Below are 20,241 nucleotides of genomic sequence, written 5' to 3' on the forward strand. Positions count from 1 at the left end.
CAGTTGTTGTTTAGGAAGTTTTTTGCGCGACTTCATAAAAACTCGGCGTCGCCGTCGTTTTCCTTTTATATTTATTTTCCTGTCTTGGTCTTAAAATATTCTGATTAACTGTGAATTTTCCTTAGTTCGCCGCAGCCTTATTTAATGCATAAGCTGCGAAACAATCGTCACGCCAACTGGTGGCGGGCTATAAAAATAGCTGAAAAAATCCCACCAGTGCACCCCAACCCCTTTAAATAGTCTCGCCACGTCAACTGGCGGTGCCGTTTGCGGACGAAATTGAAGTGGCGTGTTTACAAGGTGAATTCCGAGAGAATTTCGTTCAATAATTGCAAACTCGTGAATTGTGCACGATGCTGTGAAGGCAGAAGAAAGCGTTTTGAGTGTTTGTTTTTGGGAATGTGATCTCGGAGAATGTTTCAGGGTGAGCTGGATTAATTCATGACTTTTGAAGGAATTTTTGTTCACCTTTGAACTTTTTATTGGGGCACTTTGCGTATTTAATATCGAAAGCGTGCGCTCTTCATAACATCCGAGCAAAAACGTAGTAAGTAAATATAAAGCCGGGAGGAGAAAAGCACGACTCGGCTTCTTTGCATATCTCAACAACGCAGAAAAGCTCGCCAAAAATTATCCGCATCGAACTTTATGCTCGTCGGCGGTTTATATCGCGTCTAAGGCCGGAGGCAGAAGCGCTTACCTTGCGATAAATTCAACGTCGGATGTGTATGAAAATAAATAATGGCTAAGCAACGCGGAACGAGAAAATGAAAACAAATTATTTAGCGGTAATTGAGAAAAATTCTTATAGGAAGTGGCGCTTGATTTCGTTTAATTGCTCGCTATAGAGAGTGCTCTGATTTATGGGACATCGAGAAAGCATACGGTTTCGGGAAAAGGGACAAATTTACGCTTGAGGTGGAAGATACATACATTCGAGTGGAATTTTATTTATGGGGGCGCCGGCAGGAAACAAAAGTTAGCGGGACATTTATCATTCCCTGACGCAAAAAATAGGTGTAGGTGTCACAGAAAAATTGTTCGATTTATTTTTTAATAGTAAAAAAACTCCTTCACTCCTTGTGACTTTGCGTTTTTTCGTAATTTTCCTGTTTGCATTAAAACGACGGGTAAAAAAATGGTGCCCCGCGATGCATAAAGCTTTAACACGCTGTAAACATGAAAAATGAAAGACCGAAAACAACATCAATAAAGTCGATTTTGAATAATTATCTGCATCCAGGCTCTAAATTTTGCATTTGCTGCAGTCAGTGCAAACGCTCCCATAAACAAACAAATTAGTGTTATCCATAACGAAATTACTAGCAGAACAGCCCCTCATAAATTCGCAATCGGAAAATTATACCCCCGCGTAATTTTCGAATGATATTTCCTCTGAATTACAACTAATTACACAGGGTGTCGGTTTCATCCCTTTTATCATATTTATTCGCGGACAAATTCCAGTTTAATTAGGGCGAGTGCCGAGGCAACAATACGGTTCTAACATTACTAAAATCGATGAATACAGAAACTTTCGAAGGGGAGAACGGTAATGCACACACCTGGTTCCCGAAAACTCCAGGTGCGGAGATATAAACCACAAAGCACAGCTTCAAACCAGATCAGGATAACAACACGGACATCAGGACATTGAAATTTTTAGCGAAGGCAATAAAAACTCCCGCTCATGGCGCCCTTACGAGCGTCACTTTACGATGCCTGCAATATTTATGAATACGGAAAAAATACGTGACGCAAATACGTGTGTACAATTTGTACGAAGGACCGATTTTTACGGGGGAAAGCGTAAAACCAATAAGTATACGGGAATTATTCGGGCGGAAGATGAAAGAAAACATTTTCAGGAGTCGTTTACGGGAAACAATGTTTGCTAACGTTATCAGTAAAAAGAGTGCGCCGAGCTCAATTCAGATTTTTAATTTTATTTGTTATTTGGTTTTCAACGGCTTTGACTCTTTTGTCATTTATTTTCATTCCATTCAATTTTCATGGTGAATTCTTCGATTCGAAATTGTTATGTGCGCTCTGTTTTATATTTAATCAGTCAGTTGTTGTTTCACTGAACAAAATATGTAACGAATATTTATAATATTGAAATTTTTCGTCGGCGATCCGAACTTCTCCTGAATGTTGTCCTTTCACATTTTGCGGCTCGTAGAAATACTTCATTAAATGGCTTTTTCCTGAAGCCGCGTTGCATAAAATGGTGATCAAGGCGCCAAATTACTGTTTCATCCCTTTGCATGTTTTGCATGACAAAAACAAATTGTTTTTGAATTGTGTCTCAAGCGACACAACATCTCGGTCAGGTAATCCCGAAATCCTCTTCCCAAATCCCTTCGCTCCGTTCATATTCGCATCGGATTAAAATCAAACTTGTTATTACCATTATGAAGAAATTCATTCGAAATTCGCTTTATGTAACCGCGAATGGGCAAAATTGGCATCATTATGCAAAAGGGGCGCATTCAAATATCGCAGTAACAAGTATAATGCGACATCATGAAATTGTGCTATCATGTCCGAACAGGCATTTATTAATTTATGTGTCGAGTACAGAACAGTGCTAACTCGGGGATGATTGTGTTTAGGGGTCGTTGTAACTGAGGCTGAGTCGTTGGAATGTGTATTGACATTATTAACCGGTCACAATGGCGGAAATTAATATTGCCTTGTGGCATAGACGAACTGTCACGTGTATGACATTACCCATGTGAATTGTTACATTCAACCACGATGGAATTATTTAAAGATCCAGATAATTAATTATGTTTATTCATTACTTTCACTCAATTGTCTCGATATTGATTGGAACGACAGTAATTGTTTCATCACAATACTTTCAATTTTCGGGGAACAAATCGCCCACATTAATCGAATTGATTGCTTTTGATAAATATTTATATCCCATTATATATTCAGAAACTTAATAGATATTGATTTAACATTAACTCGACTATCGTGAACTGAATTATACTAAACTCCTTAGAATCTAGTTTTTGGGACGGACAAAAAGGTCGAATTGGAGTTGTGTCATATTTTATCGAAAATTTTCCATTTCTAGATCAGATAACGATGCGCGCTCTGGAAAATGGCTAGGATAACTACTATCTTCATGTCTGGCGGTCAAAATGACACTTTGGAGCTCGAACTAACAAATTGATGAATTTTTCAATAGGAAATAAAAGCAATTTATTGAGCGTTACCACAATTTAGTTCAAAACTCAACATGTAATTTTAGATTTATATTACATTTACATTTAGTTAAGTATCTCATTAGTTGGAAATTATAACAAGTTGGGAATTTGGAATAATTACCAATTATTTATATTTAGAGGACTTCATTAATGATCATGATTTATTGGACGTTAATAAAAAATGAAAGTTGTGCGCACGATATATTTGTACAGATTTTATGATAATGATTTATTTATTACAACTTACAATAATTATTGGGTGCACCGAAATGGACTCTAAAACGTTATGGATATTTTACTACTATTTTAGGATTACTGCTTGAGAGATAAAACAGAATTTAACTCTAGTTTTTATGTTATCCTGATCCTGGTGTATTCAGTTTTTAATACTTTAAATAGTAAATTTCCACATTGCTCTTGCTTTTTTTTCGGACATTTGTATTTAGTTCTTCGACTTTTTCGAATTTTCCAGATCCACATTGTTCCACTCCGGATCTATTGATCTTTGGAGCCTTCAAATTTCTGTTGTTTTATTGGGAAAATATTGTACTGGAAAAGTGGAAAGTCATTTCAAAAACTAATTTAATCAGTTTTGCAAGTAACGACCTATAAAACTCATCGCTACTTCCAGTGGGAGTTAGTTTTTTATGATTTTTCATATGGAATTTTTCATATAACTCAAGAATTATTAAATTCCACTTTTCTGTGCATCAGTGGAAAGATTGAAATCTTGCCTTTTTGATGGGCTTACAAATGCATCTCTTTTTTTGTATCTTTCCTTGAACTTTTTTTCGGACAATCTAAAAATAAAAATTCGTATTTTTGAAGGTTCTAGCAACGAAATTTGGGGAGGTTACTACGTCTAAAGTGTTTATTAACTGTGCAAAAGTGCAAAATTTTAGAATAAGAAATAGAAATTTTAGAAAATTTTATTTTAGGACGAACCGAAAACTTTTACCTTTTTATGATTAAAATTCGTATTTTTGTTAGTTTTTAACTCAGGACAATGAAATTTGGGGAGGTAATTACTTTTAAAGTGTTTATTAACTATGTCAAAGTTCAAAATTTTAGAACAAGAATTAGAGATTTTAGAAAATTTCATTTTAAGATGAACCAAAAACTTTTTACTTTTTATTATTAAAATTCGCATTTTTGTTAGTCTTTAACTTATGACAATGAAATGTGGAGAGGTTATTACTTTTAAAGTGTTTATTAACTTTGCCAAAGTGCAAAATTTTAGAACAAGAAATAGAGATTTTAGAAAATTTAATTTAAGGACGAACCAAAAACTTTCACCTTTTTGTTAATAAAATACGTATTTTTGTTACCTTTTAACTTATGACAATGACATTTGGGGAAGTTACTACTTTTTAAGTGTTTATTAACTATGTCAAAGTTCAAAATTTTAGAACAAGAATTAGAGATTTTAGAAAATTTCATTTTAAGATAAACCAAAAACTTTTTACTTTTTATTATTAAAATTCGCATTTTTGTTAGTCTTTAACTTATGACAATGAAATTTGGAGAGGTTATTACTTTTAAAGTGTTTATTAACTTTGCCAAAGTGCAAAATTTTAGAACAAGAAATAGAGATTTTAGAAAATTTAATTTAAGGACGAACCAAAAACTTTCACCTTTTTGTTAATAAAATACGTATTTTTGTTAGCTTTTAACTTATGACAATGACATTTAAGGAAGTTACTACTTTTAAAGTGTTTATTAACTGTGCAAAGATGCAAAATTTTTGAACAAGAAATAGAGATTTTAGAAAATTTCATTTTAAGATGAACCAAAAACTTGTTACTTTTTATTATTAAAATTCGTATTTTTGTTAGTTTTTAAATTGTGGCAATGAAATTTTGGGTGGTTACTACTTTTTAAGTGTTTATTAACTATGTCAAAGTTTAAAATTTTAGAACAAGAATTAGAGATTTTAGAAAATTAAATTTTAAGATGAACCAAAAACTTTTTACTTTTTATTATTAAAATTCGCATTTTTGTTAGTCTTTAACTTATGACAATGAAATTTGGAGAGGTTATTACTTTTAAAGTGTTTATTAACTTTGCTAAAGTGCAAAATTTTAGTATAAGAAATAGAGATTTTAGAAAATTGAATTTAAGGACGAACCAAAAATTTTAGGAATTCCATGTAAAAAAGTAGCAGAAATATTTAAAAACCGTTCGTTTTACGAAATTTTCTCAAATATCTTGGCAAAAACTACAAACATTTCTGCTCTTTCAAAAATTTGGATTCTTCAATTCTTCCAATTTTTGAAAATAATAAAATATGAAATACGGTATATTAGAATTGTCGCAATAGAGCTAAAATAAAAAAAAGTTTTTGCTGCAAGCCCCATTTCCTTCACTAGTGTTTGATATCTACATTGCTGGCAATTTGGCTTTGATTGACTCGTTGCTCTGTTTATTGACCCCATGATTGACCTGATTGATTACACAGCTGCTTGATTTTAATGTAATTGAAGTGGCTGCTCCGGACAATGAAAATTCCTCGTTTTTCTGCCGTTGACACAACTATTTTTAATGTCTCAGTGCAGACAATGCTCTCTTACAGCCTAGAAAGCACGCATATTTGTACTTCCACCCCATTCACATTACCTTTTCTACCTCTGCTCATTTTAATATACATATTCCATACAATTAACAATAATTAAACATTCCCCGCCTCTTGAATTGGAGTTTTATTAAGCAAATCCGTAATTTCCACAGTGCTGAAGTTGCAGCAAAAGTTAAATTTTTAAATTTAATTTTGCTGAACTTTGTTAATTTTCGAGTGTTTTTTCTAGACCCTGAAATAACGGCAGTAATGGTCGAGAACAATCACGGCTCATTACTTCGGAATTCCGTTATTCAAGAGAAAATGGTTATGAAAATGTATTAATTAAATGTGTTTAATCCTTGATAATTCCTCGAGAGCTCCTCGTGTGCTTGCTTTTACCTGTCAAGCGAAATCCTAGCTATTTGTAATAGAAAATAATTATTTAATCAAATGAATTTAATGAAATTCGATTATAATTGTATTAGGTTTCTCGTCCGAATAATCACTTATAATAACTTGTAGTAACGCTCTAGCGTGGCCCAAATCCGCGCATATTTCTAAGGAAAAAAAATCAAAAAATAAAGCAATTCAAATATACCGCCACATTCTTGCCAACCCTGGCACAACTATATCTCTAGGCGGCAGCCATACTTCATTATGTTTAAAGCATAAAGCCCTATTTAGCCAAAAATTGCAACGTCTCCAATTGGGGCAGATATGTTGGGATGGGAGGGAAGTGATTATTCGGACGAGAAACCTAATACAATTATAATCGAATTTCATTAAATTCATTTGATTAAATAATTGTATGGCGGTTTCTCGTCCTCTAATCACTTATAATAACTTGTAGATGTTTAAAGCTGCGTTGCGATTTTTCCCTTAGACAATCATCAAAAAATAAAACTATTTAGTGATGTGTGGAAGAATACATGAATACGATTAAAGGATTTACTAAAAAATTAGTGATGCTACCCTATATTAATTATGCTCCTTCCAGGTGGTATGTACCTTGTACAGGTCAATTATAAAACCCTTCGAAGGACAAGGATTGTTCTGCCTAACCAGCGGTCTTCCGAATTACATCTATCTTTTAACAACTAAGTTAGACATATGTCTTGCAAAATGAGAATATTTCTCAGTATCAATACCAGCTGCAGAGAGAGAGTACTCTTGATCCATCTACTGATGTTTTGACTAGTTGCCTTCCTGAGGTTTATCTGGGTACCTAAGAATGAATATTCAATACCTCCATGAATGAAATCTTGTAACGTAGTAAAATGGACGCTACGAGTGAGTTTTCATCTTCTTAAAAAAAAGAGAATCTGTAACAGGGGTGAATATCCGCTTGTGAGCTAGTGTTTAATGCATTTAAAATCTTGATTTTATCCTCTCCATTTTGGTAACAAAAAATTTGCACCCGATGAGCAGTACCCAAAAGTCAGTGTTTACTTCGCTTGTAGGACAAATTAATGAAACAAATTAAGATTTTAGAATTAAAACCAAAAATAAGATATATTGAAGCACTGGAGAAAAGCTGCATCCATACGTCTTCATATTTGAACTTTCCTGTTCTCAACTTACAGATCCTTTAGGTACATATATTATTAAGAGGGGATAATGACAGACAATCTGGTATAACCAAACAAAGCAACGTGCTGATCTGTGAAATCGTAACTATTGTTTTGAAAATAAAAACATTTTGTAGGAAAGACAGGCATGACTTCATTCTCCTTCTTCTTTTCACGATAGTCCTACCACCAATTGTGTGTGTTGATCTGTAATCGATACTAAATAACAAGGTTTACTTCAGCATCAAAACCATGCTTGTAACGGCCAGTTGGGAACCACTAATATGCCTTCAGCTTGGTCGTTAAAGATCTATTTAGGGTAAGAAAAAATTTGTCCAAGTTACTGTAAATAAATGCATCTATCGCTAAGGAATTTAAATCTCTTAGCCACGAAAAATATGTATCATTGGTATTTCAAATTGAACACAAACTGATCCAAAAACCTGTACAATCTGATTAAAAATTGTATAATTTGGTTTCCATCAAGATCATTCAAGGATCGAGATCAGCGAAAACATTTCGTTAGAAGAAATGTACAAAGCATCCAACCATCTTCCTATGTTCGCAAAATTGGCAATCCTTCTTGTTGGCCTGAAAAGTTGTGAATTCAATTTATGTAAGAGAAGACTGTTGTGTTGTCCTTTCTCAATGAAAAACATTACCTCATTACAGCTTCGCAAACTTTGACGAAGCACTTGGTACCTAAATAACTGTCAAAAGTTCAAGATCATTGTTGTAAAGGGTTTTTGGTTCATTACTAAGCCTCAGCGACATTTTTGTTTCTATTTTGGAGTTCCTAACTGTGGAAATTCCAGAAGACATCAAAAAACCCATTCATATATCCTCAGTTTATACCTGCAAACTTCTAAAACCCAGATTCTGTAACCAGCAGTCGGTACGAACAGTTTGGTCACTGCGTCGTCACCCTAGCTGCCAGTAGAAATAAAACACATTGTAAGCAGTCTTTTCTCAATACAATATACGAAAGAGATCGTACTTTTTAACATAGAACTCCACCAGCCATAGTGCCCGACCTGAGCTGGATGCATCGTACTTTCAATTTCCAATGATTCATTTCGTATTGAATTATATGCTTTTGCAATATACGAGTGCCACCCTTCAAGATCCTGTGAACTGCTTTAGCAATCAACATATTGGAGTTATATTTTCTGAGGACTTGGTGAAAAATAAGTAAATTCCCCTTGAAAAACTTGCACATAGAGCTATCCGTATTTTACTGCTGGATATGCTGATACCAAAAGTGCTAACCAATAAGTAAATGTCCCAACGGTACACGTGAAGTGTCGTTGAAAACATCAAATCTTCTTGGAGATTTTAGTTTTCTTGTCGTCAAGTAAAAGAATAAGGATGTTGATAGTATCAAAAACGACGACCTAAAAATTTGTCTTGGAAGAGAAGTGGATTACTTGTCTCTGTTTGTAATGAAACCAAATTCCTCTAATAGAGTTGTTGTTAGTATCGGATTGGATGAACACTGTGTGGGAGTATCTCCAAGTATCCTATCGGGGTAACATCTAAATAGATGATACAGAGGATGCCTTTGTTTCCCAGCCAAATTGCAACGAGTTTCATTATTTTATTAAAAAACCAGTAGTGCTGAGTTCAGCTCAAAATCAACCAGCCAAATTCATACAGTATATCCTGAAACCAAAATCTGAAAGATACTTTCACTACGAACGGAAACAAAATAGGTTAATTTTGCCATAAAATTACTTCGTTTCATGGACTTGATTCTGTACGATAGTCCTCCATTTTAAATGAAAAGAATCAACAATGTTTATCAGCTCTCTAGGATTCAGTATGAACCGATTACTGTCACAGGGCTTTTCTACTAGGAAGTGGTAGTTTGGGGTGAGGTTCCATAATCAGATTGTCCCCTTGCGAATTAAATCGTCAATGGCCTTGAAATTCCTATGTGTTTTGTTGGAGAGACTAGTGATTGAAGAACCAGATTGTTATGGAGTTTTAAGAAAGGGAATTTTTAACCCTTAATCCATCAGAAATGAGCAAGTGACTGGTAATTTGTTTCCATTTCTGAAGAGTGCTGTGGCACCTACAACGAATATACTTACGGTGTATTTCCGTCTTGTACCGCGACTCTCTCGTTCAATACGACGAGGCTCTCCGGTTTAACGATGCCCATGGCTGTCTCCTTAGGTTCGCTTACTCCCCCCCCCTTTTCTTTGAACAAACCTAGCTGGAAACCTTGGTTGAGAGACACCCTGAACGTTTGGCGTGCTAGCTCCATAGCCTTGGCCACTTTGATACGTTCTCATAGACCTGAACAAAAAACTTGGTTTGATGGAAGGGACAGCTACAACGGCGCTGAAGAGGCATAAGCCTAAAGCGACGCTTTCAACAGTATGTAATACATCTATGTCTGTATTGTTTACTTTGACTTGTACATCTGTTGAATAAAATACATTTTAGTACTACTGTTACAACCTGTCCTACAGATGTTGAAGGGTAAGTAAGCTTTGCCGCCGTTCGACGGATAATTTCGACAGGGGTCAGTTAGTAAACGACATGAGTCTACATGGTTCATGGTACTCATAGTTTCCTTCCTTATATTGTAATTGTTGTCATCGTTTTTTCCTGAAAAACGGTTACCTTTTCCAACTGGTTTTGGAAACCTGCAAAAGTCAAATCCTGGCGTAGTTTGTTAGCGGATGACAGCAATTAGTTGTTGGCAGATGACAGCAGGACGTTCTGAACCAACTTACGGGGCTTTGAGGACTGAGCAATTTGTTGAAGTGGCTATTTTGGATATAATTGTCTCCCTAGGACCATAGGACCCGTTTTTGAAGATTGATGCAGTCGAAATTCTTAAAGCTGGGGACGTGATGGGTCCTCTCCAAAAGTGTTCAGGATTTCCGGCCCCAGCAACTCGACAGTTTTATTTCCAATCTTGAGAAACTGGAGTTAATTGATGCCACTTTAACACTATCCACGAATTTGGGGTGAAAGAGGTTTGCCACGTGGATAGTGCGGGGTTCTGGGGTTTGTACTCTGCAAGAGCTTTACCCGTATGTGACTGGGATCGCCACGCGAACCCCCTAAAACCCACGATGTTGAGGTTCTGGATGGCCCCGTTCATCTAACCTCAATTCCCGGGTTTTCAAGCGCTTTGCAAAATTCCTGCGGGAAACATGCTCGTCCTCTGAGTCGGAGGTGACTCTGTGCTGTTTATGTATGTCCATTTTTGCTTCTAAAGCTACAAAAAAAACGAATTAATACCTGAATATAGTGACAAACACACTTGCGGTTTGGGCGCGCAAAACGTAATGAAGTATGGCTGCCGCCTAGAGATATAGTTGTGCCAGGGTTGGCAAGAATGTGGCGGTATATTTGAATTGCTTTATTTTTTGATTTTTTTTCCTTAGAAATATGCGCGGATTTGGGCCACGCTAGAGCGTTACTACAAGTTATTATAAGTGATTAGAGGACGAGAAACCGCCATACAATAATCCGCAGCGGCTCGGATGTAATCCTTTTAAAACGGCGACGAAGCGAACGTTTTATGAAAACGGATATGTTTCATTAGAGTCCCACTGTATATTGTGGGATTTTGGAAAGTGGCAGTTTCGTTGTTATCCACTCGCCGTTTTAATCAAATTCTTTACGCATACTGAAATTATGAAGGCACGCTTCATATTCCAGTTATCCGAAAATGAGTAGCGACGTCGACAAGATAAGCTCCTTGAAGCTCCTCTGACAGATAGTTAAAAGACGCGGAACGCCAGGTATAACTCGGTAATAATCTCAAGACAGGAAGCTTCAAAGGCCCACGATCTAACCCGAGTTCAAAAGGTCGTAAATTTCGTAAATAAGTTTCTCTTATCTCCAACTTTGTCATACTTAATCATTAACAGATTCTTCCGATCCGCTCTTATCGTTGCCGAAATCCAAACCGGTAATGTAGCTTCCTGCAAACGGGCTAAATTACATCGAGAAATCTGTTTAGGACCGACCCAGAGATTAATTATAGTTTTTTGCAGTGGTGACACGTATTAAATAGACACAAAAACCAAACTTGGAAAAATTCCAGATCGACTTAGCTGCGTGATTGATGGGTCTTTGATGGGCGATTTTTCATATTTTGAGTAGTTGGGACAACCAACTAGCAAATACCATTAGAACGAAAAATCGAGGATAAAGAAACGACGTTACGTGGATCAAACAAGTCAGAATTACTCGGAATTTATCTGATAAAATGCCAATTTCTTGTGGGTTTCGTGGTGAATAAACGGACTTTTTTCGAGGGATGACATTTTTCAACGGGGAGAAAAATGAAAAGAGCTCTTTATCACTCGTTCTATAATATTTATTCGCATGACAATAATTTCGTTAAACATGTTGACAACTACATTTGATCAAATTAAAATTGCAGGGATGTTGGAAACCATAGCGCAAATAATTAAAAGCAGATATATTTCACCGAAATAAACCAGACTGAAGTTGAACAAAAAATGTAAATATAGTTCAATTAAATAATTAAAATTTAAATGGAAATACAGATTGGTATAAAACCGAATAATGCATTGCAACAAATGGAATTTCAATTCCGGAAAATTTACTTTTCTTATTTTGCTCTTCTGATATTTTAAGTGTGGCAACTATAGACATACTCGTATCTTTTTTTTACCTTCTTCGATCGATAACTTGCGTGATTTTGAGCGCATTTTACGCAGAATTTCACGCAGATTCTAAATGAAAACCTACGTATGTCAACAAATAACCGAGATATAGCCGTTTAAAGTTTCGGATAGTTGATTTTTATTTTTTAAATTTTTAATGGTCAAACGAAACGAATGATAAAAAGAAACGGTTCTAGCCATTGTTTTTTTCGCGATTTTTTGGCTAACAATCCGTTCTTGAAAATGAAATCTGTGCTCAATATCTCGGAAACTATTACAGATATTGAGATGCGGTTTGCGCCATCATTTTTTTCGCGATTTTTTACATAAAAAATAGTTCTTTGATTTTTCTACAGTCGAAATTTGCAAATTTTCGCAAAAATTCATGACTAAAACAATGCCAAACTTATAATATCGATATTTCGCTTATTTTTTAGAGTAAACTTAAGTTATTATGCATCAGTGTACGCAGAATTTTCCGCAGATTCCAAATCTGGAATTTAAATTCAGATTCGACAACAAACAACTGAGTTATGGCCGATCAAAGTTTCGGAAAGTTGATTTTCATTTTTTCTCATTTTTCGTAATTTTTAAATTTAAATATCTCGGAAACTGTTTGAGATATTGAGATGCGGTTTGCGCCATTATTTTTCTCGACTTATTTTACGTTAGAAAATGTTCTCAAAAGCCCAAAATTCGATAGTCGATTTTTCGCGAAAAAAAATTACGACTCAAACGATGAAAATTTTTCATTTTTTTTATTTTTGGCCATAACTCATAAACTATTTGTCCGATAGATTTCAAATTTAGCCACTCGATAGATTTTGAGCTCCTCTTTCGACCGATGTATAATTCAATGCTATTAAACGTCGTTTTCATTTTGAAAATATTGATTGAAAATCACCCTAAAATGATGTTTCCAAAACAGTTTTTGGCCAATACCTCGTTTATTTATTAAGCAAACTCAACAAATGTGGGTTTCATTTTACGCAAAATTTTACGCTGAATTCAAAAACATGATAATTTTTTAATTTTTCTTAACAAATAACCGAGTTATGGCCGTTTGAAATTTTGGGTTGTCGCCAAAGGGCCAAATTTTTGAAGGTTCAAAACAATTCGTGCTCGATATCTCGGAAACTATTTCAGATATTGAGATGCGGTTTGTGCCATTGTTTTTCTCGCGATTTTTTACATAAGAAATAGTTCTTTGATTTTTCTACAGTCGAAATTTGCAAATTTTCGCAAAAATTCATGACTACCTAAAACTATGCCAAACTTCTAATATCGATATTTCGCTTATTTTTTAGAGTAAACTTAAGTTATTTACATCAGCGTACGCAGAATTTTCCGCAGATTCCAAATCTGGGATTTAAATTCAGAATCCACGTACAACAACTAACCGAGTTAAGGCTGATTAAAGTTGTATTTTTTTATTTTAATTTTTCAGGTTTTTGTCTCTCTTATTTTTTCCTTGATTTACAATTTATTACGATAACTCGTCTTCCCTGAATTTTATAGATTTCCTCTTCAGATTGTGTGGAAATAAGTTCAAATGAAAATGGAGGAAATACATTTTTACTGACATATCTACGTACACGTTCGATTTCCAGCCGATTACCGACTATTCATGTCGAGTTTTATTCTTTTTGTTTTCAAGAAAATTTTATGGATGATTTCTTAAACGCTTTCAAAGTTTCAGGTTCTTTTTTCGATAAGAAACGTACAAGCCCTTCATCATCAAGAAGTTTTCTCTTCTAATTTTAGTTTTAGTTTTATTTAGGTAATTTAAATTTTTTCATATTTTTTTGCTCATTTTTTGGTTTCTGTCTGTTGTTTTCCATTTCGAATTTTTATTAAATTTGCATGGAGCTTCTTTTATATAAAATCTTTGATTAGTTGTCTCTCCGTGGCTTCATCATCCAGCTGGTGCCCCATCTGCACGTGACTGCTCTTCTCCCCAACCTTTTTGTTCAAACAATAAACCAGTGGGATTAAAGGCGATGCAGGAAGCCTATCATCCCTGTAAGTAAACAATCTGAAGGCTGTCTTGCGGATAATTTCATTTATAACGTCGTAAGACAGAAGTAAATATTGAGGTCTGTTGTTTATCGATTCAGGGCTAAAATAGACACAAGTCGGCATCCACATGGGCATCGACGCGTGTGTTCTTTTTCAGTTCGACATTCGGACTTGATTAACTATGTGCGCCACGTTTACGCATTATTACCGCTTTGAGGCGTACTTCCCATAATAACAGGACAATTTTATGTTAATGTAATATCACGCGCCGGAACATCAACATCAACCAAGTTTTAATCACATAATTTATCCTAGGGAGTGTAAAACGTGAGTTATCTTTCCGAATGGCACGTGATTTAAACTTGTCGCTTCCCTGGTATCTCTTCCCGCATTACATTGATACAAATTAAATTCCGTGTCTAGTCGGGGTTGTTCTAACTGTGTTATTTTTAATGTCGTTAGCTTCCGATTCAATCCATAATTGAAGTGCCACAACTGACGTTGTTAGCACCACGACTCGGCCCCCATATGTTGTGGATTCGACGGTGGTCCAGTCAATCTATATAACGGCTTCCAATTCGTGACATATGGTCATACGAAGCGAACACGAAAACTTGATAGAGCACGGACTCGAGCTTGTAATGAAAATTTGTCATGGGATTCGAGAAAAATATTTATGACGATTAAGGCACGGAATTGGCGCGCTCGGAAGTTGGGTGCAATTTTTTACTTTCTTTGTTCGGGGAAATTAAAAAAATAATCCAACAGGTCTCTGGGAACGCCCGCGGAGCACGTAAACAAGGACCTTTGATTTACTAGTCTAGGTTCTAGGACTAGTCTAAAGTCTTGCTCCATCTGGTCAGGACGCTGAAATATCTGTAAATCAGGTTTTTGTGCGAATACACTCGCCGGGAGAAAAACTCCTAAATTCCTAAATTTAGAAGTTGCATGACAAAGAATTATGAAATTGTTTTTATCAAAAATTACGAATATTTCGTGGAGACTCGAAAATGTCCGAAATTTGTGAAGAATTTTGGGAGTGATGGCGAGTTTTTAAAGTAGAATTGGCTCCTGATTCTAAATCCGAAGTTTGTTTTGCTCCATCAAGTCAGGACTCGGAGATATTTGTAAAATTATTTTTTTTGGGTATTCACTTTTGTTTTTTTTTCAGTTTTTTCATTCAATTTGACAAAATCATGACACTATAATATACCATTTGAAAGGTAATTAAATAAGTCGTCTGGGAAGTTAGTTTTTGTCAAGATATTTGAGAGAAACTTAAGAAAATTTACGAACACAAATATCCGAACTTTAAACTTTCGTTTTTTTATTTTGAAATTGTCAACGATTCAAATTTTTTATTCCTGAGTTAGACTTTTTGATCCTAATATTTACTTCGATGTTTAGTGACACGTTTCGTCCTCATAATAACAAAATGGAGAATGTGATTGGAATCGGATAACCCAAAAAAGAAATTATTCTATTGGCTGGCATTCTTCTTATCAAAATAATTTTTATAACAAAAAACGCACCAAGCCGATCGTAACGTTTCTTTTATTGGCCAAACGTTTACAGGTGTTGTTTATTGAATATATTTTACGCCTATTAAGGCGTGTTCAAAAAAGACTCAATTCATTGTATGAATCATGCAGTATGACCCACAAGATTTTTATTTAGAGTAGGCTTTGAGAAAATTGATAGTAAATCAATAGAAAATCACTAGAAAATTAGAGGAAATTATTAGGAGGTCAGGGGCAATCAACAGAAAATCAGGGGAAGTTAGAGGGAATCACAAGGAAATAAGGAGAGGTTGGATGGAATCACAAGGAAAAAAGGGGAGGTTTTACGAAATCACAAGGAAATTAGGAGAAGTTGGACGAAATCATAAGGAATTCAGGGGATGCGCTGCCTTAAAGAACGGTTTTTTAAAAATTTTTGACACTTTTTTGCATAGAACTTCTGACTTTTATTGTAATACTTCGTTATAAAGCTTGAGATCTCTGCTTTCTAACGCGGTGTTAAACACGTTATTATCTCTTGTCATTTAGAAGATACATGTCAAAAAATGTAGAGAGATTTTTAGAAAAAAATACGTTTTATTAAATTTCGAAGTTTTTGTAAAAATTTTAATTTGAATCCCCACAAAATTGTATTTTTCCATAAATTTCGCATTTGGGATGATTTCACTGGTCAGAATGGAAGATCATGGCTGAAACTGTTATTGGTCGAAATTTTTATATAATAAATCTAAAGCCGTTTTAGATAATTTTTTCACTCCAGATAAATTTTCGGAAAATTAGTAATATCTTCATAGGTTACTGCCACGAGATTGTCCGGTAAAAAAAACATTACAAGGAAAAATCGATGAAATAATTCTTGAGTTACTTGGAAAATTGCATATAAAAATCATTAAAAACCAAATAACATGGAAGTACTAACTCTAGCAATGCGTTTTACATGTTTTATTAAATAAGCTTTTCACAACGCTTTCGAGCAATTCCAAAACTTTGCAAGTTTATTTATTTCGACTTTTTTCAAAAATATCTCTAAAACCGGACTTGTTGGATCAAAACCGACTTCAGATTCGGAATTAGGGGGTCATTCCTCCTTAGAAATAACTTCTCTCTTCTCCAGCACAGTTTTTTCCAATCGTAATAACTGTTATTCGATTTCGGCGTGACGCTATAAATACGACGCATAGTTTGGGTGTACATTTTTCCGGGTCTATTTCCAGCAAGGATTATTTTATTAATGAAAGTGGTCGGAGGCCGAGAGTACAAAGTGCTCTTTTCCCCAGCACTTCCATTAAAATAAAATTAGGTATTAAGTAGCTCGTCGCGTCCATTTTTTACAATGGTCGTGTTCCAAATACGAAGTTACACTTTACATTAGTTTCGCTGGGTTGTTTTCGATAGAGCATTTCCGTCTCTCCTTTTTAAGCTATGATGCTTATTTCATTGCGGTTGAGGCTAAATTTGCCTTTATGGAGAAGAGAGGAGAACAGGAGGAACCATAAACGACACGCGTTCACTAGTACGTCAAATGGCTTTATGTGTGACTGACTGTGTTTACAGGCTGGGAGACTGAGCGGAATGGCCGGCATCGCCACATTAAAGACAAATGGCAACAGTAAATCCTTCGTATTGGCCTCACCAGACCTCCACACCTCGATACGGTTTCTAGACAAGCTATAACAGCGACTTTGTATACAACAACAGTTGAAGAAGTCCCAACGTGGAAATATTTTATGTAATTAAGCTTTTGGTGGAGGCGCCGGGTTTCAACTTAAATTCGAAACATTTTTACCGCAATTTATGTCCCAGCAATATCACACTTTATTTTTTCCGCTCTTCTGTAAACACGCCACGTCTAAGCTCCTCTCCAAACGTGTAGATTTGTTTGTCCCTCGATGAGATTTACAACTAGGATTTTTTACCATAAATCTCACTTTGATGGTGCGTCGCTTCGGACCATGATATACGACCCTTTCGATAAATCCGACCAGGAAAAATCCCCTTGAGTCAAAAGGGTCGAATTAACTTGTTAACAATGATAGTTTACTATAAATCCTTTAGATTATCTGATTCAATTAAGCAAGCAACCGGAGCGAAGCCGTACTGTCCGAAGTTGGTCAAACTTCTGGTTTCTTGAGGGGAAGGGCTCGATTTTTCACTGTGGTTAAATCATGGGGCGTTGACTGGTCTAAGGTTTCAGGACTCTCAAGGGACTGTTTGGGGGCAGTATTTCAGAGGTAATTTTCGGTGAAATGTGACGAGGACAGCTCAAATTTCAGTTATGTAATGAAAACTGTGTATTCTTAGATGCAAGATGATTAAAAATCGCAACGTAGACTGGGAATAAGTTAGCTGTTCAGCGAGTCCGGAAAGTTTTCAGGACTGAATTACAATCCTCATTTACATACGGATCTGAGTTTTCCTGGAAGTCGTCCCGTTTTCTTTTTTTTCTTAAAGAACGTGGATGAAGGCAACGTTTGCTTGTTAGTTTCGTTCGAAAACGTAAATAACCATAAGCTCGTAAAATCGCCACTGTATGCAGCCGCGCTTAACGATCAAAGGCACTTTTTCCTCTATTCTACCGGAAACGCATTTGTGACCGGCACGTGAAACATTCTTTTATAGTCCTTGACGAAATTCGTCGATGCGAATTAATAAAGTAGCCATGGGGCTTTCTCTAAACCCTCTAATTTCACTGCGTTATGGCCTGTTAAAATCTCATATTTCAAAGCCCGAGGCCATTATAGTATTAGGAAAATTACCAAATGAGCTCAGCTACAATACCTAAATTTGCCCCTTTTAATGTTGGAGAAAATTGACGTATCGACTTGATTTTTCCACCGCAGAGTAATGTCCACATTATCTCTCCAGTGATTTGGTTTGGATAATTAGCTGAACCAATTTGCAAACGTCGGCGCCGAAAGCGATTCCGATACAACCCCAAATAATGGTTTAATCTGATTGTAACAATTCTACCAGAAAACTGTACTTGGAAAGTTACAAAGCATTCTATCTTCAGGTAGTATTTTTCGGTTTAAACTCGACTTTCCAACAAAGTTACAATTGAGTGTGCGGATTTTAGTACAGTGCTTCAATAGCTGAGAAAGGTTGTCCCTGTCAATTTCAATTCTGTGCTGATAAATACATGTATTTCCAACTCGTTCGTCCAAATTGCAATTTGTGAACGAATAAGACCTAATTTTCAGCGAAAAATAGTTTTGAGTCGCTACAATTTCCAGTATCGTTATTTTATTAGATTTGTTAGCATGCAATTGCTGTTATTACCTCGCTATAAACAAGTCCAAATTAAACAATTTTTTCTCTAACCAAATTGAGCGCGTCTGTCACAGTTTGTTCCAATAAATTCATAGCCCATCGCTTGCATTAATTAAATTGTATCGGTGTCTATTTTAACGTGAATATTATAATGAAATTAATTTGAAATTATCGAATCAATGAATGTTCAACCGGTATTAACTCGATTCAAGTCACTCGAGATTTTAGCAATTCCCTGCCAAAAATCACATTGTTGCCAACTTCGGAGCGAGAATCACCGCTAGTTTTCCAACTGTATATTCAATAAGCACAAGTTTGCCAACTCCGAAGTTTCGCTCAATTTTTTCGTGTCCGAGAAGATTTATTGGAAATTTTCTTTGATGCGTGTAACTAAAAAATTGACAGGGCGCTCGTTCCAATTATTTAGTGTTGATTGAAAGGGAAATATGTAATTAATTTACCTTTTGTTTGTGTGTTTGTTTGATCGAACGATTGAAAATTCTGACACACGATCGTGTTCAAATATTTCAATAGAAGAGTATCTCGGCGAAAATTCAGATTGGAGCCTAAATCAGTCACTTTATATTCAAAGACTAGGAAAGTATTTTAAATGACTTTTTTTACTTGGCGACAGAGAACTCATTATTATTCAGGGAATGATCACAGAAGTATTCGAAGATATGATTAGATTATTTTGTTCAAGTTTCCGTAATTTATCGAATTTCGACGAATTCGTTCTGTGATGCGCTCCACGAAATATTTATCTTTGATGATGGGGAAACATGACGGGCACGTAGGTTCAAACGTCAGAAAGCTTGAAAGCTTTTCATATTTTCACCTTTTTGGAAAATCTTTCTAAAATCAGAAGCATGTTTTGCGAAAGGAAATACTAATTTGTGTTGATCAAGTTAACCAAAATAGTAACAAGTCTAGCGTGTTACATATTATACTCTTTCCACGACCTCAAACCAACTGTCTAAAATGGCAACTTAAAACGACATTTTAAATACGGGAATATAAAAAAGTAGTTTTTGTTTACTTTTTATCTGAGTCCATTAAGGAATGAAATTTTCGAGTTACTGCACTTTATACTTTAGATAGCCGCCTATTAATATCGCCGCCATCAGAGCAAGAAACTGTTATTGTCTGTTCTGGCCTTTAAGTTTCCACTTATTCTCAGCAGTTTCAGTCTTGCCTTTTGTCGGGGATAATAATATAGTTTACAAAATACGTTGAAACATTTCTATGCAGTAAAGTTTTAGTAGTTTGAAGTTGTTTTGCATATTACATGAATATGCATATTTGAGGAAATTGCTATTGTGTCGGAAATTTTTAATAGGGTGTGATGTTTTGTAAAGCTTTCCTCTAACTCACAATTTAAAAATACCGGTGGATTTATTGTAAACTAATGTGAAAATACGGTGTTGA

General features: G+C 35.4%; 1 protein-coding gene and 1 long non-coding RNA gene across 7 annotated transcripts in view; one reads left to right on the forward strand and one right to left on the reverse strand.

Moving 5' to 3' along the window:
- The window catches only part of kek5 (leucine-rich repeat, immunoglobulin-like domain-containing kekkon 5 protein), a 150,414-nt gene that overhangs the window by 58,784 nt on the left and 71,389 nt on the right, over positions 1-20,241 (forward strand). The window lies entirely within an intron of this gene.
- On the reverse strand, positions 7,435-8,565 carry LOC148170403 (uncharacterized). The gene is made up of 2 exons (XR_015770601.1): positions 8,344-8,565; positions 7,435-8,276 (listed from the first exon to the last, which is right to left on the reverse strand). It is a non-coding gene; the product is annotated as an uncharacterized LOC148170403 (long non-coding RNA).

The sequence above is a fragment of the Gnatocerus cornutus genome, chromosome 8 (assembly GCF_029298725.1).
Source record: "Gnatocerus cornutus isolate USDA-ARS CGAHR chromosome 8, icGnaCorn1.1, whole genome shotgun sequence".
NCBI classification, from domain to species: domain Eukaryota; kingdom Metazoa; phylum Arthropoda; class Insecta; order Coleoptera; family Tenebrionidae; genus Gnatocerus; species Gnatocerus cornutus.